This window comes from Mustela erminea, chromosome 15, assembly GCF_009829155.1.
Source record: "Mustela erminea isolate mMusErm1 chromosome 15, mMusErm1.Pri, whole genome shotgun sequence".
NCBI lineage: Eukaryota > Metazoa > Chordata > Mammalia > Carnivora > Mustelidae > Mustela > Mustela erminea.
The window spans coordinates 4,118,986-4,136,195 of NC_045628.1; the positions used below are offsets into that span (position 1 = coordinate 4,118,986).

The following is a 17,210-nucleotide window of genomic DNA, read 5'->3' on the forward strand; positions in this document are numbered from 1 at the left end:
ATTAGATAATTTTGGGCAATCATAAAACTCATCTAAGACGTTAGTAAAAAAATCATCTTATTGTTGGTTACTTCTGAATTTTCTGCATTTAAAATGGGCTGACTTTTTTTCTCTGTTCCTCTTAAAAATAGGTCTCTTTGTTCTACCACTAGAGTAAAAAAAAAAAAAAAAAAGGAGGGTGATTTCCAGAATTTTAACCAAAAGCATAATCTGTTATCTCACGGCTTCAGCTGTTTACATATTTTAAACTGAATAATGGGCTTTAATCGTTTCAAAAATTAAACACAATCCAGACCCATGTTGGTATTTCCACGCTCAGGACAGGCAATCATGATGCCGTGCAAAATTCTGGTGAAATTCTCATTGTCGCTTATCAACCAGCAGGACTCAGGATAATTAACCAAGGATGACAACTGACATGGAATAAAGTACAAACCGTATCTGCAGGTGACTGTCAAAATCTTTTCCCATTTCAGGGCACCTGGCAGGACCAGCCAGTAAAGTAGGTGACTCGATCTTGAGGTGGTGAGTTCGAGCCCCCCATTGGGGGTAGAGATTACTTAATAAATAAAAGTTTTTAAAAACTCCTTCACCATTTCAGAACACTGATGTTCAATCATTAACTCTAGGTTATAAAATTGCATTAATATGCAAACAACATAAAATTTACCATCTTACCCTTTATACAGGTACTCTTGAATTTCTCTTTAACATAGCTGACTTTTGAATTTATAATTTTCACCCTCACTCAGACAAGGGAACCTTCTTCACTTTGGGAAAGCTCCGCATGTCATGGATTTTGCAGCACAAAGAGGATTTCTACATCATCTCAGGCTCCAGAAGGTGGCAACATGTGTGGTCCACTCCACTGTACTCACTATGGAGAAACGTGTTTTCATTCCCAGGACTGTCCTTTGCCTGTAAGGCCGCCTCTGGCCCTAGATTTTTTTTTTTTTTTTTTATGGTGATGAAAAACATACAACATAAAATTTACCATCTCTCACTGGTGGGCAACCATCACCACCGCCTGTGGCCAGCACTGTTTCAACATGCACAACTGAACCCCTCTTTTCATCAAAGTAACAAGCACCCTGCCCCCAAGCCCTGATAACCATCATTCTCCTATCGGTCTTTATGGTGCGGACACTCTAGATCCTCAGATCAGTGGAGTCCTACGGTATCTGTCTTCCTGTGACCGGCTCACTTCACGGAGCGCGATGTCCTCAAGGTACATCCACGTCGGCTTGTATCGGGGTTTCCCTCCTTTTCAAAGCTGGATAATATTCCATCGTATGTATGCCTGTGACTAATGTAGGTGGCCCTTACCCACTCCCTTGATGGCCCGAATAAAACAGAGGGTGACCTTCCCTCAAAGAAAAGGGAACTCCTCCTGCCTCCCTGCTGAGCTGGGAAACAGGTCTTTTCCTGCCTTCAAACTGGAACTGGAACATGGGCTCTTCTGGGGTCTGGAGCCGGCTACCTTTCAGATGGGAACTTAGAGCAGCAGCTCTCCGGGTTCTCGGCTTTCGTATTTGTACTAGAATATGTGCATACATATGCATATCCCATTGTTTCTGTGTCTCTGGGGAACCCTGGCCAACGCAATACCACATTTTGTTTATCCACTGACCCATCGGGGAGGGAGACGATCGGCTCGGACGGCTTCCACACTTGAGCTACTGTGGATAATACTGCTAGAATGTTCTTGTGCAAATACTTCCTGGAGGTCCCGTTTTCAGTCCTTATGGAGAGATACACAGAAGCAGAATTGCTGAATCAGAGGGTAGTTCTATTTTTAGTCTTTTGAGGACCCTCCATCCTGTTTCCCACCGTGGCTGCCCCAGTCTGCATTCCCACCAACAGGCCAAAGTGGTTCCAGCGTCTCCACAGCCTGCCAACACTTGCCACTCTCTATTCCTTGGTGGCGGCCATGCTAATGGATGTGCGGTGATAGATCACTGTCGTTTTGACTTCTATTTCCATGATTAGTCAAGAACTATGGACAATTTTTACAGGTCAGGGAGGGCTGATGCAGGTCAATCTGATTTAGGTAAACAAGGGAGCACCTGGCTGGCTCAGTCCACAGAGCGTGTGACTCTTGAACCTGCGGTTGTGGGTTTGAGCCCCACGCTGGGGGGTCCAGATTACTGAAAAACAGATTCTTAAAAAAGAGAAGAAGAAAGAAAGAGAAACAAGGACACGTAATGTTCCCTGCTTCCAAGAGGAAGGCAGACAATTCTTTTTCGGGGAAAACTATGCTTTCCAATCACAACACTTACCGCACGTTTGTACCGCGTGTGCGTATATTTATTTACTGATCTGCTAACTGTTTACCTCCCCGAACCCCATGAAGGCAGGAGCTGCCTGTTTTGCTTGCCTTTACAGAACTGAAATCTAGCACAATGACCGATGTACGCAGATGCTCCATTCCCAGAAAGAAAGCGATCAGCAGTCTGCACTATGCAGGCCACGCGCGCTTCATACGGCCCTATCTATAGCATCAAGAACTTAGGCTGGTTTATCTAAATGCACAGTTGTCTATTTATGAAAAGTTATAGATCAGAACCTTATCAGCATGCCTTAGATTTCCAGTAACTTATTATACTTCAGTAACCCAACTGGTGATTTATACTTCAGTATCCCAATTGTGATGCACACCGGTTAAACAGACTTAATGAATTAAGATGGGTTAGTTATTATACAGAGTGTCCTTGTCTGTGTTACATCTTAGGTTTTATAAGAAACATAAAGATTGTGAGATACGTGGGCACCGGGGTGGCTCAGTCGGTCAAGCATCTGCCTTCGGCTCAGGTCATGATCCCAACATCCTGGGATTGAGCCCCACATCGGGCTATCCACTCAGCAGGGAGCCTGCTTCCCCCCCCTCTCTCTGCCTGCTGCTCTATCTACTTGTGCTCGCTCTCTCTGTCAAATAAATAAATAAGATCTTCTTAAAATTGACTTTTAATTGGCAAAACCAGTGGGCTTCAAGATATGCGACCATTCTCCTGTGGAATGACAGGAGACACTGCCTTTGTACCGACAAGGGTAAGAAGCCGACCGGCCCAGGCATCATGATGCTCTGCAGGCATGGATCCTATTAACCTTGTGTCTCCCCATTTCCGGGGAGATCCTGCTATCTGAGCTGCCGACCACAAAGCTGATCTTATCTCAAAAACATTACTGAACAACACTAGAGTGACCCAATGGTGGAGGTTTTAGATGTGCCAGAGGGCAGAGGAAGGCACCTCACTCCTCTATTCAACGTGGCTGAGCCTGCTTAATCACTCGAGTCTGCACACTTGGAAGAACCCTGTCTGGCATTCTCATCTAACCTCCTGTCTGGTCGCTGGGTGAAGGGGTCGGGGCTCATGGGTTTCAGCCTCTAACAGCTAGAGAATATAGATACTCACAGAGAAGCTCTATGGTGCTCTACAGCTGATGAGCTAACAAAAATGTCAAAACTCTGTTAAAGGGACTTGAAATTTGAAGTTCAGGGGTACCTGGGTGGCTCAGTGGGTTAAGCGTCTGCCTTCAGCTCCGGTCATGATGACAGGGTCCTGGGATCGAGCCCTGCACTGGGCTCTCTGCTCAGTGGGGAGCCTGCTTCTCCCTCTGCCTCTGCTGTTCCCCTTACTTGTGCTCGCTCTGTCAAATAAATAAATTAATAAAATCTTTAAAAAAATTTGAAGTTCAATATAAACTTTTATATATTCCAATTATGTTTAGATCCTTAAAAGTTCAACAACATGAAAGTGCTTCTCTTATATTTTTAAAAATATTCCTAAATATATTAAGTGACAAATGCATAGTGGAATAAATCACGTACAGAATACAACCATTTCTCTAAGAAAAGGTCAGTGGGGGTGAATAGGCAGATAGATAGGTAGGGGATATATGGAACATGTTACAGACAGAGATGTGTGTATGCATAAACATATGTGTGTACAGAATGACTGTTGTTTGGTAATTCACGACTGACATATTTAAAATACCTTCTCTCTATTTCAGACGATTTTACCAGCCACAACACCCCAACTTTTAACACCATATTACTAGAAAGACTTCTATGAACTAGGGGAGGGGAAAATTATTAAAGCAATCACACACAACCCCCCCCAACTTTATCTTTTCAATGTTAGGTAAAACAAAACCCATATTTTTGTCTAAAGATCTTTTTTATTAAACATTATTCCACTTACGCCTTAGGTCAATACAATTTTGAGTTCTATCCCAACTCATGCTGTTTCTTCTCTCTCCTACCTACAGCAAGTTTTCTCTACATGTAATCGATATCAATAGTTTAATGTATTACTGTGTATATTTACATATGAGTCAGATAACACATACAAATTCTAATCCAACCCCTCTGTGTGTGTATTTTTGTTTTGAACCTTTAATGAGTAAAACATGTATAGCTCAAGAACACTGTGTGTTTGGTGTGTCCCTGGGCCAAGGGCCGGTGTGCATTCACACAGATCTTAACATCTACAGGGTTCCTGACAGATGCTTATTATTCACATCACACTGCAATGGATTTGCTTCAGTGACTATATCATGAGTACTTCTGCAGATCAAAAAAAAAAAAAAAGTTAATTCTTTCTGTAATTTGTTATTTCCCATTGAGGGAATTTCAAGCTGTTTTGTAGGGTTTTTTTTTGTTTGCTACTCCAAAAATGCTACATTAAAATATAATTTTACACATGCCTTCATCTAATTATATTTAGGGCATAGACTCTCCAAAGTGAACACACTGGCTAGAAGTGATGAAACCAACCTTCATGTTCCATACATAGATGCAATTTGGTCTCCAAAATGTAACAATTCATAATCCTGCTGACAACAGTTTCTTGTACCCTTGTTGGCACAGGATCTTAACCATTTCAAGACTTTATCAACCATTTAAATTTTGTTCCCGTTAACCTTGAAAAATGAAGCAGTTCATTGTTCATACACTGACACCAAATTAAATTGTTTTCCAACTATCTCCGTACTGAAATGTCCTCATGCTCCAATAACTTTACTAACAATTCAGTTCTTAAGGTCTTCAAATACAATGGCCAACAAATCCTCCTAGAATTCATATATTCCAAGAGAAAGATACTACACTGAAGATACCCATCATGTCCTCCTCCCTTACCCTGGGTTCCCTCTCAGACAGCTTGCCCCATGGATACCCCGATCACCGAGTAGTGGAGCTGAGGTCACCGCTGATGGTGCCATTTACGGGCCAAGTCCAAGCACAGCAGAACCCCATCTGCCAAGACAGAGCAGAGATATGAGTGCATGTGACCCCAGAGCCTGCCACAGAGAAGCTTCGTCCATTGGTTCTTTGATCAAAATTGTCATGCTGGGCTCTGCTGTGGCGTTTAACAAAATTCTGCACTCTTTCCTAACAAAAACACTCAACAAACTGAACTAGAAGAAACTTACCTCAACACAAAAGCCGCATATTAAAGCGTGTGTCTGACATCATACTCCATGGTGGAAAACTGAGGGCTTTCCCTCTAAGGTTAAAAATAAAGGCAGAATGCCCATTCTTGACATTTTTACTTAAAACTGTATCAGAAGTCCCAGCCAGAACAATTAGGCAAGAAGAAATAAAAGGCGTCCAAACTGAAAAGGCAGTGGTAAAACTGTCTCTGTTTACAGGTGACATGATCTTATACGTAAAAAACAATAAGATTTTATGAAAAACGTACTAGAACTAAAAAATAAATAAACTCGGTAAAGTTGTGCCATATAAAATCAACAGAAAATCTTTACGATAACAATGAACAATCTGAAGGAAATCACAGATACAATCCCATCTACAATAGCATTTAAAAAGAATAAAATAATCAGTAATACCTTAACCAAGTAGGCAAAAGACTTAAACTGAAAACTACAAGACATTGATGAAAGTGATCAGACAAGACACAGATAAATAGAAATATATTGTGTTCATGGATTGAAAGATTTAATATTGTTAAAATGTCCATAATACGCTCAAAGTAAACCACAGATTCAACACAATCCCTGTCAAAATGTCAGTGGCATTCTTTGCAGAAATAGAAAGAATCATAGTAAAATTTGTATGGAATTTCAAAGGACACCAAAGAGCCCAAACAATTGTAACAGAAAAAAACAAAACAAAGCAAAACACAACTAGAACCTTCACTGCTTAATTTTAAAACATCATATAAAATCGCAGTAATTAAAACAACATGTTTCTGGTATGAAAACAGATATACAGACCAACAGAACAGAACAGACACAAATAAATGCATGACCACATATGGGATCAAAGGACAAAGCTGCCAGAGCTGAACAATGGAGAGAGGAGTCTCTCTTCAACAAATGATGCTGAGAAAACGGAACATCCACACACAGTAGAATAAAGTGGGACCCTTACATGAACGCCACAAACAAAACTACCTCAAAATAGATTAAAGACCTAAACTTAAGACCTCAAACTATACCCTTGTAGAAGAAAGCATTTGGGGGAAAAATCTCATGACGTTGGATTTGACAATGATTTCTTAGACAGGGCACCAAAGGAACAGGTATAAAAAGCAAAAATAGACAACAGGGACTATATGAACTTGAACACTTATGCACAGCCAAGGAAACAGCAAAATGAAAAAGCAACCCAGTGAATGAGAAAATACTGCAAACCACATATGCAATAAGGCAGTGATATCTAAGATATACAAAGAACAACAACTCAGCAACCACAGCAGCAAACCCCAAATAACCTGACTTAAAAACGGGCAAAACACTTGAATAGACATTTCTCCAAAGAAGATACACAGATGGTCAACGAGCACGTGAAAAAGATATTCAACATCGCTAAGCATCAGGGATATACAAATCAAAACCACAACGAGATACCACCTCACACCTATTGGGACGGTCACTGGGATGACAAACAAAGCAGAAAATAAAGTGTGGGGCCACAATATGCGAAAAGTGGTTCCCTTCTGCTCTGCTGGTGGGGACGTAAAACAGTGTAGCTGCTGCGGAAAATAGTACAAATGTTCCTCAGAAAATTGAAAATCGAAGTACCATATGATCCAGCAAATCTCACTTCCAAGACATACCCAGTATGATGGGAAATGGAATCCCAAAGAGATATTTGCACACCTATGTTCACTGAAACATTATTCAAGAGAGCCACATCGTGGAAACTGAATGTCCAAGGACGGATGGCTGGATAAAGACAATGCGTTATACACATACAATGGAATGCAGCTTCAGAATAGAAGGAAAGTCTGTCTGGAGTTGCAGGGACATTATACAAAGTGAATATGTCAGATGCCTGCTTCCGCTCGTATGAGGATCTGACGCAGTCAAACTGATAGGAACCAAAATGAGAATGACAATTGTCAGGGGCTGGAGGAAGGGGAAGAGAGAGTCGTTCGCTGGGTCCAGGGGTCCAGGTCTGGAGGATAAAAATGTTCTCGAGGGCCACGCACAAGGCACATGTACCTATCCCTACTCACTGCTCACTTAAAAATGATTAAGATTGTAAATTCTATTAAGTGATTTTTGCCACTGAAAGAAGATAATTAACTGATGACTAATAATTATAAAATGTGTAAGCTCTATAGAGGGAAAATACATGACAAAAATAGCACAAAGGCAAGAGATGGAAACACCACAAAGTATTATTTGAAGACAAATTATAATTTTTTTAAAGATCTTATTTATTTATTTGTCAGAGAGCACAAGCAGGGGGAGCAGCAGGCAGAAGGAGAACCAGACACCCCCTGAGCAAGGAGCCCAATGTGGGATTCGATCCCAGGACCCCAGGATCATGACCTGAGCTGAGGGCAGGTGCCACCCAGGTGCCCTGATAAATTATAAACTTAAAAAGGATGCTGAGAGAACTTAAAGCCTAAAGATGAATACTGCCGGGATATTAATGTGACTCAAATTGATAAGTTCATCAGCTTGCAGGCTTTTTCTTGTTAGAAAGTAACATGCTGATTTCAATATGTTTAGGGAAATGTAAATGAATTAGAACCGTCAAAAATTTTCGAAAAAAATAAGTTTCGAGGATTTGCACTAAAAGATTTCCAAACTCCAAGAGTCAATAAGAATGGTACCGAAACACAGAGAAGCAGAGAATGAGTGGGACAGGATCGAAAGGCCGGGGAGCCTCCCTGCGCCCTCTCTCTCGGACCGCAGAAGGAGACAGTCTGTACTGGAGCAGACAGTGCCTTGATCGGGTGAGCTTCAAATGACTGGTTATACTTCCAAATAAAAAAATTTCAAGGTACCGGAAAGTCCAAACATAAATGGCACCATCTCTCTTTCTTACACTTTATCTGAATATGCTTGTTTCTGCTACCCCCTATGTGTCCAGCTAAGGAGAAAAAGAAAACATACGAATTAACTTGGACATCATTTTTATGGTCACCATAAAGGAGCTGGCATTATTAATTAAATAAAGGTGTGGTAGTCCAGTAGTCATGAAGGTTGTTAATAATGACCTCAATTCATGAATAAATCTTACTGGACACACAATACACGGAGTCGGAGTGTGTGTTTTCAGGGAAGACTTTTAGCCAAAGTATTTCAGAGGTGCTGCCCGGCTTCTTGTGACACACAGAGTCAGCAGGACGGGGCTGAGAATCTCCTCCCCTTCTTGGGTTCCTGTGGACTCTGCACTGTCATAAAAGGAGCTGTTCGTTGCTGCGACACCAATTTGCTGATCTTTTTCACCACCATGCTATGTACTTTTATAACCCGTGTGTATTTGCATCAGCAATCAGTGCTCAGCAACCTCCGCAGCTCTCAAGCTGGGCGTGAAACTCACTCATTCATTCATTCATTCCCATTTGAACAAACCTTGTTCTAAACTGTCAAGTGCTGGCTGCTCTGCAAAGACCCCAATAAAGCATCTCCCTCTCTTTCTCTTCTAGGGCTATCTTCTGTCCTCCTAGCCTTTAAATGTTCAGGTTCCTCAGGCTAGGTCCTAGGTTCCTCCTTCCCTTTCAGACTCTTGCCCTCAACATTCTCTCTCTGTCTCTCTCTCTCTTTACGGCACCAGAACCACACACCCTGGAGTGACCACTTTATCTGCTTCTTCCATGGCATTCAGTGCGCTCACATTGCCCGCCCGGTCCATTCATGAGGGAGCGCGGGTGGCCGCCCCGGTGCCCATCTTCAGAGCTCTTCCCCACACCTCCGTGCCCTCTCAGGTATCCTATGCCTCAGGTTGCTCTTAGCAGCAAGTGACAAAAACCATCTCTAGCTAATTAAATAGAAAAGAACTTCACTGAACAGGCTCGGGGTAACTTCCAGAATCTTTGTAAAGAACTAGAGAAGTATGCTTGGGGACTCAATACCCGTATATCCTCTCCCCGTCACGATACAGAAATGGGCCCATAAAGATACCACTGCTGTGGCCCCCGGCCCAGATCCTTCGGCACGCTGCCCCGCCGGCTCGCCCACAGGGGCAGGAGGCTCGGAAATCCGCACCCGGCCGCTCTCGGCACAGGCCTGCATTAGTGTGGGCTGCCCAAGGCCGTCCTCTTCCACGTCACCGCTCTCCACCTCCAAGTCTGAGCAAGTGTGTCTGGTCGACCGAGTCTGGGTCACGTACAGAACCTGCATCTTTGCTGTGAGAGGAGCGTCCCACACGGGGAGACCAGCTCTGACAGGTCAGATAGAACGACCAAAGCACAGGACGGGTGCTGGGCAGTGAAAAGAATGAAAAATACTCGTTATTTTGTTTTATAGGCACTTCACACTCATTATAAAGTCAACGTGACCTCCTGATATTTCTGTCAAAACTTTCCTGCGCTCTCCTAGTCATCCAGGTGCTAAAGACCTATCGGCTCTGGGTTCTTCCACGCTCCTCCCCATCAGCTACCTCCCGAGGGTATCTTGAATCCATCCAGTTCTCTCCACAGCCAACACTATCCTTTGAACCCAACGCCTTCTACTTAGACTATTCCTAAATGGTCTCACCCACTGTAACAGCTTTACTAAAATAATTAACATGCACCACTACTCACCCATTTAAAGGTGCAATTCAAAGATTTGCAGCATTTTTGTCTAGTTCAGATACAGATAGATAATAACCTATTTTAGAATATTTCCACTACCCCCAGAAGAAACTCTTTAATTCCCCTCAGTACCCGCTTTTGGGCAGACATTAATCTCCTTCTCGACTCAACCGAGCTGCCTCGTTGGACACTAATGACTGGAAACACACAGTACGGTTGAACCGTCAACAAGGGGGTTAGGCCTGCTGACCCGCCACCGAGTTGAACATTCATGTAGAACTTTTGACTCCCCAAAAACGTAACTACCAATAGCCTACTGTTGACCAAAAGATAACCGTCAATTAATATATATTTTGTAGGTTATCTTATTACATACTATATTCTTACAACAAAGCTAGAGGAAGAAAATCATTAGAGAAAATACATATACAGTATTATACTGTGTTTACATTTTTAAAAAATCCATGTTCACTGCAGTTTAAACCTGTATTGTTAGCAGTACATCATCTCCTGTGACTCAATTCTTTCACTTTGCATGTTTTCAAGGTTCCTTCATGTCGTAGCATCTAAAAGTACTTCCTTTTTATTGTAGCATAACGGTAACTTCACTGTAGGGATACATCACTTTTTTTTATTTAATTATCACTTAATGGATATTTGGACAGGTTCCCCTTTTTTTGCTATTATGAATAATGCTTCAGTGAACAATCACGTACAATCAAGTTTTTGTGTGAACACGTATTTTCAATCCTCTCAGATATATCCCAGGAGTGGAAACCCTGGGTCCCAGGCTAACTCCCTCTTTAACATTACGTGAACTGCTACACTGGTTTCCAAAGCGTCTCCTCCATTGTACATCCCCACAAGCAATGTGAGTGTCCACAGCTTCTCCACACTCTTGCGGACACTCGCTGTCACCGTCTTTGATCACGTCCGTCCCAGTGGGTGTGAAGTACTGTCCTATCGTTGTTTCGATTCACATCTCCCTTACCCCTAATGACACTCAACATCTTTTAATGTGCTTATTGGCCACCTGTCTTCTTCTTCAGAGAACGTTTTCTCATCTTTTGTCCATTTTAAAATGAGATTGTCTTTATATATATTTTTTTTATATCGTTGCATATGCTAGAGACAAGTCCCTTATCAGATTTGTGATGTCTACATATTTTCTATTGCTATCACTATGCGTGTTGTTTTTTTTCATTTTCTTGATAATGTTCCTTGAAGCACAGTTAAAAAAAAAAAAACAAAACTTTTTTTATCAAGCTCAATTTCTCTGTTTGTTTGTTTTTTTTCTTTTTTTCTTTTGCTACTTGTGTTTTGATGTCATCCCTGAGAAACCATTACCTAATCCAAGGTCACAAAGATTATGGCTATGTTTTCCTCTAGATTTTTTCCATTTTGAGTTACTATATGGTGTGTGTAGGAATCCAAATTATTCATCTGCATGTGGATATCCAGTCTATACATCCATTTGTTAAAAAGATTGTCCTCTCAAGAATCTTGGTACTTGTGTCAAAAATCAGTTTTGGGGGAAATACACAATCCAACCCAAAACCCTATCTTATTTGGATTATTTATTAATAGTGCATTGATATAAAATTGATTTTTCCACTTGATCTTGAATCCTGGAACCTTGCTAAACTCATTTATTAGTTCTGATTTTTGTTGGATTCCTTAGGATTTTCTACATAGAAATCATTTCATCAATAGTTTCACTTCTTCCTTTTCGACCTGCCAGATTTTTATTTTATTTTCTTACCTAATTCGTCTGCATAAAACCTCTGGTATAATGTTGAATAGAAGTGGCATGAATATATACGCTTGTTTTGTTCTTGATCTTAAGGAGGAAGGCTTTCAGTCTTTTACCTTTAAGTATGATGCTAACCACAAGTATTTTGTAAATGCTCACTATGGGCATAGGCTTCCTTCTATTCCTAGTTTGTTGAGTGCTTCTCATCAAGATGGTGTGTTGAATATTGTCAAATGCTTTCTTCTGTTCATATAGCTTTATGGACTAAACTGTGTCCTCCAGAAATACCTACATTGAATCCCTGACCCCCAGTGTGACTGTATTTGGAGACATGGCCTTTAAAAGGATAAAGCTAATGGAGAACCTCGGTGGCCCAGTGGGTTCAGTGGCCGACTCCTAATTTCAGCTCGGGTCATAATCTCAGGGTTGTAAGGTTAAGCCCTGTGTCGGGCTCTGTGCAGGGCATGGAGCCTGCTTAAGATTCTCTCTCTCCCTCTCCCTCTAGCCCTTCCCAACACTCTCCCTCTTATGAGGAAAAAAAAAAAATCCTTAAAGGAATAAAATAAAATAAGGTCGTAATCATGGTACTCTATCTTGATAACTGGTGTCCTCATAAGAAAGAAGAGGAAGAGATCTCTCTCCATCTACTCACAGAAGAAAGGCCACATGGAGACACATCAAGACGGAGGCCATCTACAAGCCAGTAAGACAGCTCTTACCAGAAACCAAATTTACTGGCTTCTTGATCATGAACCTCTAGCCTGTGAGAAAGTACATCTCTGTTGTTTAAACCACAAGTCTGCATTCTGTTATGGCAGCCCAAGCAGACTAATATATATGTGTGTGTGTGTGTGTGTGTGTGTGTGTAGTGTATTGCATTAATTCAGATTTTTTGTTTTTTTTAAGGATTTTATTGATTTATTTGGCAGAGATAAAGCACAAGCAGGCACAGTGGCAGGCAGAAAGGGAGAAGCAGGCTTCCCAGTGAGCAGGGAGCCTGACGCAGGGCTTGAGCCCAGGACTCTGGGATCATGATCTGAGCCGAAGGCAGACACTTAAGCAACTGAGCCACCCAGGTGGCTTAATTCAGATTTTAAACTGAATGGTTTAAATGGTTTAATTCAGATTTTAAACTAACCTTGCATTCTTGTGACAAAGTTCACTTGGTTGTGATCCATAATTCTCTCATATTTTGCTAGATCCAGTTTGCTAGTATTTTATTTTGCACCTATATTCATAAGATGCTTTGTCCGTAAATGATGCTGGGATACGTGGGATCTGAGGCTCAGGTAATCCACTTTGTTGAGTTCCTGGCTTTAATGTTTGCATTATGAGGATGTGTGCAGGAGAACCTGCTCAGCAAAAACACAGGAAAATATTCAGAGATCGGGGGCATCAGCTTGGAGATGAACTTGCAAATGTTTCATTAAAAATTCTTCCACTGTACCTTCAACTTCTTCTGTAGATCTGTGATTGTGAACGGCGACAACAGAATGAAAGGGCGGGCGGAGAATCGAGGAAGGGGAACGCGGGCCTGAAAGGCGAACAGCGCCCGAGGAAGGAGAGGTTCAGGAGGAGGAGGGGATTCGACACGACGCCGTGGGCTCTTTAGTTCTGAGGAAAGTAAATTAAGAAAAGAAAAAAAACAGGAGGGCTATTTTCTGTGCTACATTATGAGTGTGTACTTTTCTCACGTGTCAGGCTCATTCCTCCTTTGCATTTTCCCAAAGCTCAGTAGGCGATAAGAACACACTTTGCCAAAGTGACCTTCGTATGAACTCTTCCTCAGGCAGACTTGCCCTCGGCCTTTCTACTCCAGTTCTACTCATAATAAATAAAAATTAAAGGGCAATGAGTTACTCATGAATATATTTTCTTACATTTTAGGCTCTAAGCAACAATTATTCTAATAAGGGAAACAAATTATATATTAGAATGCAAACGGTTTATATTTTAGATTAGCGAGGCCTTAGAAAATGGAAGACAAGTAATTAAGGTATGCAAAACACATACAGCAAATACGAGGTCAAACTGAGCAAAACTAGCCTTCACAGGACGGTTCTATTAGGATCTGCAGGAAGACTGCCTAGAACCTACAATTCTTCAAGAGTGTAGGAGATGCTTAAATCACCCCTCAAGACAAGCCTGCATTTTCTTTCTTTCTTTTTCTTTTTTTTTTTAAAGATTTTATTTATTTTTTTGACAGAGAGAGATCACAAGTAGGCAGAGAGGCAGGCAGAGAGAGAGAGAGATAGGGAAGCAGGCTCACTGCTGAGCAGGGAGCCCCATGCGGGACTCGATTCCAGGACCCCGAGATCGTGACCTGAGCCGAAGGCAGAGGCTTAACCCACTGAGCCACCCAGGCGCCCAAGCCTGCATTTTCTTTAAAAAAGTATAAAACATCATTAGCCATCTATCCCAACTACCTGGTATTCTAGTTAACGAAGTATGTCACTTCGTTTCGACAGAAACACTTTCTGTGTTTCGGGCATGAAAACATCACTTGCATGTGGCTATGACCTTCGTACTCATCCTAACTTCACTACCTAGCTTAACTTCGGAGTGCACGCTGCAGCTTTTACAAGCTTTTGAGAGGACACATGGATACAGAGGCTCCTGAAAGTTCTGGGGGCCTCTGCTCTCACAGATAGTGTCTCTGGAATGCAATGTACCAATATATATTTTCCATCGATATCATCATATATTGGAGTATTTGCTATACCCAAGGGATATTTTTTGCTCATTTTGTATTTACTGAATTCCAGCTTTGTGCCCAAGCCAGTGAGGAGAGATCAGAAGAACTGTGCCCATCTTCACCAACTTTAGTCTGCTTGATGTTTGTGGGTCTGTAATTCACATTAACGACGAAAATGCTGGAAGCCCAAATAACAGATAATGGTGAAATACAGTACAAGACTGGAAGGGATTTTAACAATACTACAACAGTTGTCATTCAACTTCAGGTCTGCTTTAAGTGAGAATGACAACTGTTTACCAACTGCTCCAGAGATGCTGAACTTGCCCCTGGGCTCTCCCCTAACTCAGTCCATCCTGTGTTCAGAGGCCTGCCTGCAGGATCGCTACAGAGGAGCCTGGAACTCCTAAAACATCAAGGAATATGTCCTGGGATTAAGGCCACAAAAAATACCAATATGCCACATTATATGCATACCTTATTTTTTTAAAAAAATGGCTATAGGGATCATGATAGATTTTTTTAAAAAGTGAATTTCAAGTACATGATTAAAAATAAATGGAAGATAACAAAACTGGGACATAATCTCTATCACCCAGAAGAGAGATCCCATGACAAGGGGTCCTGTGGCCTTCCGCTGGTGTGCCTGCTAACACTGCAGTCCTGTATCAGCTCTATTTACGGCCAGGCTTAGTGATCACGTCTGATCTCTGTTCCATACTCTCCTTCTGTGCGGTCTCTTTTTAAGTGTGTTTTCATCTCTGCCTCTTTGCTCTGCTCAGCTGAAGTTAGATCCTGCAAGTGTCACATGTCCTGCATAATCGCTCCCCTGCCCACCTCTGAAGGGTGATCTAATCACACAGGCAGCTTCTGATGTTTCTACTTTGATGACTGGCTAGGGAGTGTGTGTGTGCGTGTGTGTGTGTGTGTGTGTGTGTGTATGTGTGTTTACCTTCACTTGCTGCTATTCTAAATCTAAACCTTTAAGAAATATACAATGTTACATTAATTGCCTTTGTGCATCTTCTTAGTTCTTAGAGAAGGAAAAGCGTGGACCAATTTCAGTGAGCACACGCCACATGGAAAACACACTCAGCACTACCAGGTGCTTAGCACGGTGCTAAACACTATGTCAGACAGAGAGAAATTGCATGCAGGCTGCCGCACCTTGATTTACTGCGAAGCCAAGACATACAAACGGGAAATGAGACAGTTTGTTTAAAAAAGAACCGAATTGAATATAATCAAGTACCAAACTACAAAAGGCAGTGAGTGCCATAATCTTCAGAAAGAGGAGACACTATTCCTAAAGCTACCGTGGATTTGGGTGATGGGTGTGGGAGCTCAGCAAGGTGAGAGGACATTGGATGTACAGGTTGACGCACAGGGCGTAAGTGCGTAGAAGAGAAACGAGTTTGATTCATGAAAGAGTAGCCACTTTTTAGAAGGTTAAGATCACCTTGTGAAGGACCCTACAGACCAAGAAGTTTGACTCTGATCTAATGAGAAATGCAGTCACGAAGTGCCCTTTGATAGGGAAAGGTGTGGAGTTGTTTCTGCAAGTCAAAACAGGACAAAGACCAAGGAGTGAGATCAGCCAAGTCAGAAACCAGTTCACTGTTTAGTGATCAAGAATTAAATGTCAAAAAGGAGTCAGAACAATACTTAGTATGTCACAATCATTCAGGAAAAGTGCTAGCTGTTATAAAATAATGTCAGGGACCCGTGTGGTGGGACTAGGGAAATACACAGGGAGATCGGTGTCACAGCAACCTGTTGCGCAACCTGGAGACAGACGTCTCTATTTCTTGAGTTTGCTTATCTATCAAGGGCTGACAGAGAGAATGAGAAGTCTTAGTAAGGTTAACCTCTAGATCTTCCACAGAAACACAAATAAATCCTCTGGGAAAATGTGGCTTATTGTGTAACATTCCTAATTTTTGATCTATGGCCCATTGTTTGGAAGTGTTCCTAACAAGTAAATCACTCGAGATTGTCTCAAAGCTTTGCTGTGGGAATTCCGTGATCATTAACGCGCCCTACATGCCGGTCTTACACTTGTAGGTGTTTAGAAAATGTCCTTCCCTCCTTTTTCGTTAATAAGGTGACTGTTCTATTCTTTAACTGGATCCAACTGCCCATGACTTTCAGCAGGTCACGGGATGTAAAGCGAGAGTTGGGAAATAGGACTGCGAAAGTATCTTTTTTGAAAATAAGAACGAGTAGTTCTTAGTTTTTTAAACTACTTTCTTGGGCGCCAGGGTGGCTCAGTCGTTCAGTGTCTGCCTTCGGCTCAGGTCATGATCCCAGGGTCCTGGGATCGAGCCCCGTATCGGGCGCTCTGCTCAGCGGGAAGTCTGCTCCTCCCTCTCTCAATGCTTGTGTTCCCTCTCTCACTGTGTCTTTCTCTGTCAAATAAAAATAAAAAATCTTTAAAACAAACAAACAAACAAACTACTTTCTCTTCAGATTCAGGTTAGCAGTCTTTGAGGAAAGTACACGGGAGACCGCCTCTCCCACCACATCTGCAGTGGAATGGTGGCCTCCGATAAGGGATCTCCTCACCCTGACTCGTAGGGGCTGTTTAAAATGGTCTGTCACACATTTCGTTATCATCCAACTGGTTCTGACACTATTGGAGCGTGTGACTTTCTTGTCAGAGAAACCAAGCTACAGACTCTTCAAGACTGAACGCGTATCAGGCCATCTTACATCGTCCTACACCCCCAACCCCATGGTAACGGAGGAAAAAAGACCAGAATCC

General features: G+C 42.0%; 1 protein-coding gene and 1 long non-coding RNA gene across 4 annotated transcripts in view; both read right to left on the minus strand.

Annotated features, from left to right (window-relative positions):
• The window catches only part of TNFSF13B (TNF superfamily member 13b), a 44,982-nt gene extending 41,438 nt beyond the window's left edge, over positions 1-3,544 (minus strand). The window contains exons 1-2 of one of the 2 annotated variants that reach the window (XM_032314378.1): positions 3,504-3,544; positions 1,631-1,741 (exon numbers count right to left, since the gene is read on the minus strand). The gene's annotated coding sequence lies outside the window, so the exon portion shown is untranslated. Of the gene's footprint in view, positions 1-1,630; positions 2,110-3,503 lie in introns of those variants that run through there. The other variant, XM_032314377.1, reaches the window with a different exon arrangement.
• A 74-nt stretch (positions 3,545-3,618) lies between these two features.
• Positions 3,619-13,976, minus strand: LOC116573941. 2 transcript variants are annotated; one of them, XR_004279069.1, is made up of 3 exons: positions 12,890-13,976; positions 9,469-9,683; positions 3,619-3,648 (listed from the first exon to the last, which is right to left on the minus strand). It is a non-coding gene; the product is annotated as an uncharacterized LOC116573941 (long non-coding RNA). The 2 variants fall into 2 exon arrangements; XR_004279068.1 differs by lacking the exon at positions 3,619-3,648 and adding an exon at positions 4,654-5,257.
• Positions 13,977-17,210: the final 3,234 nt, after the last annotated feature.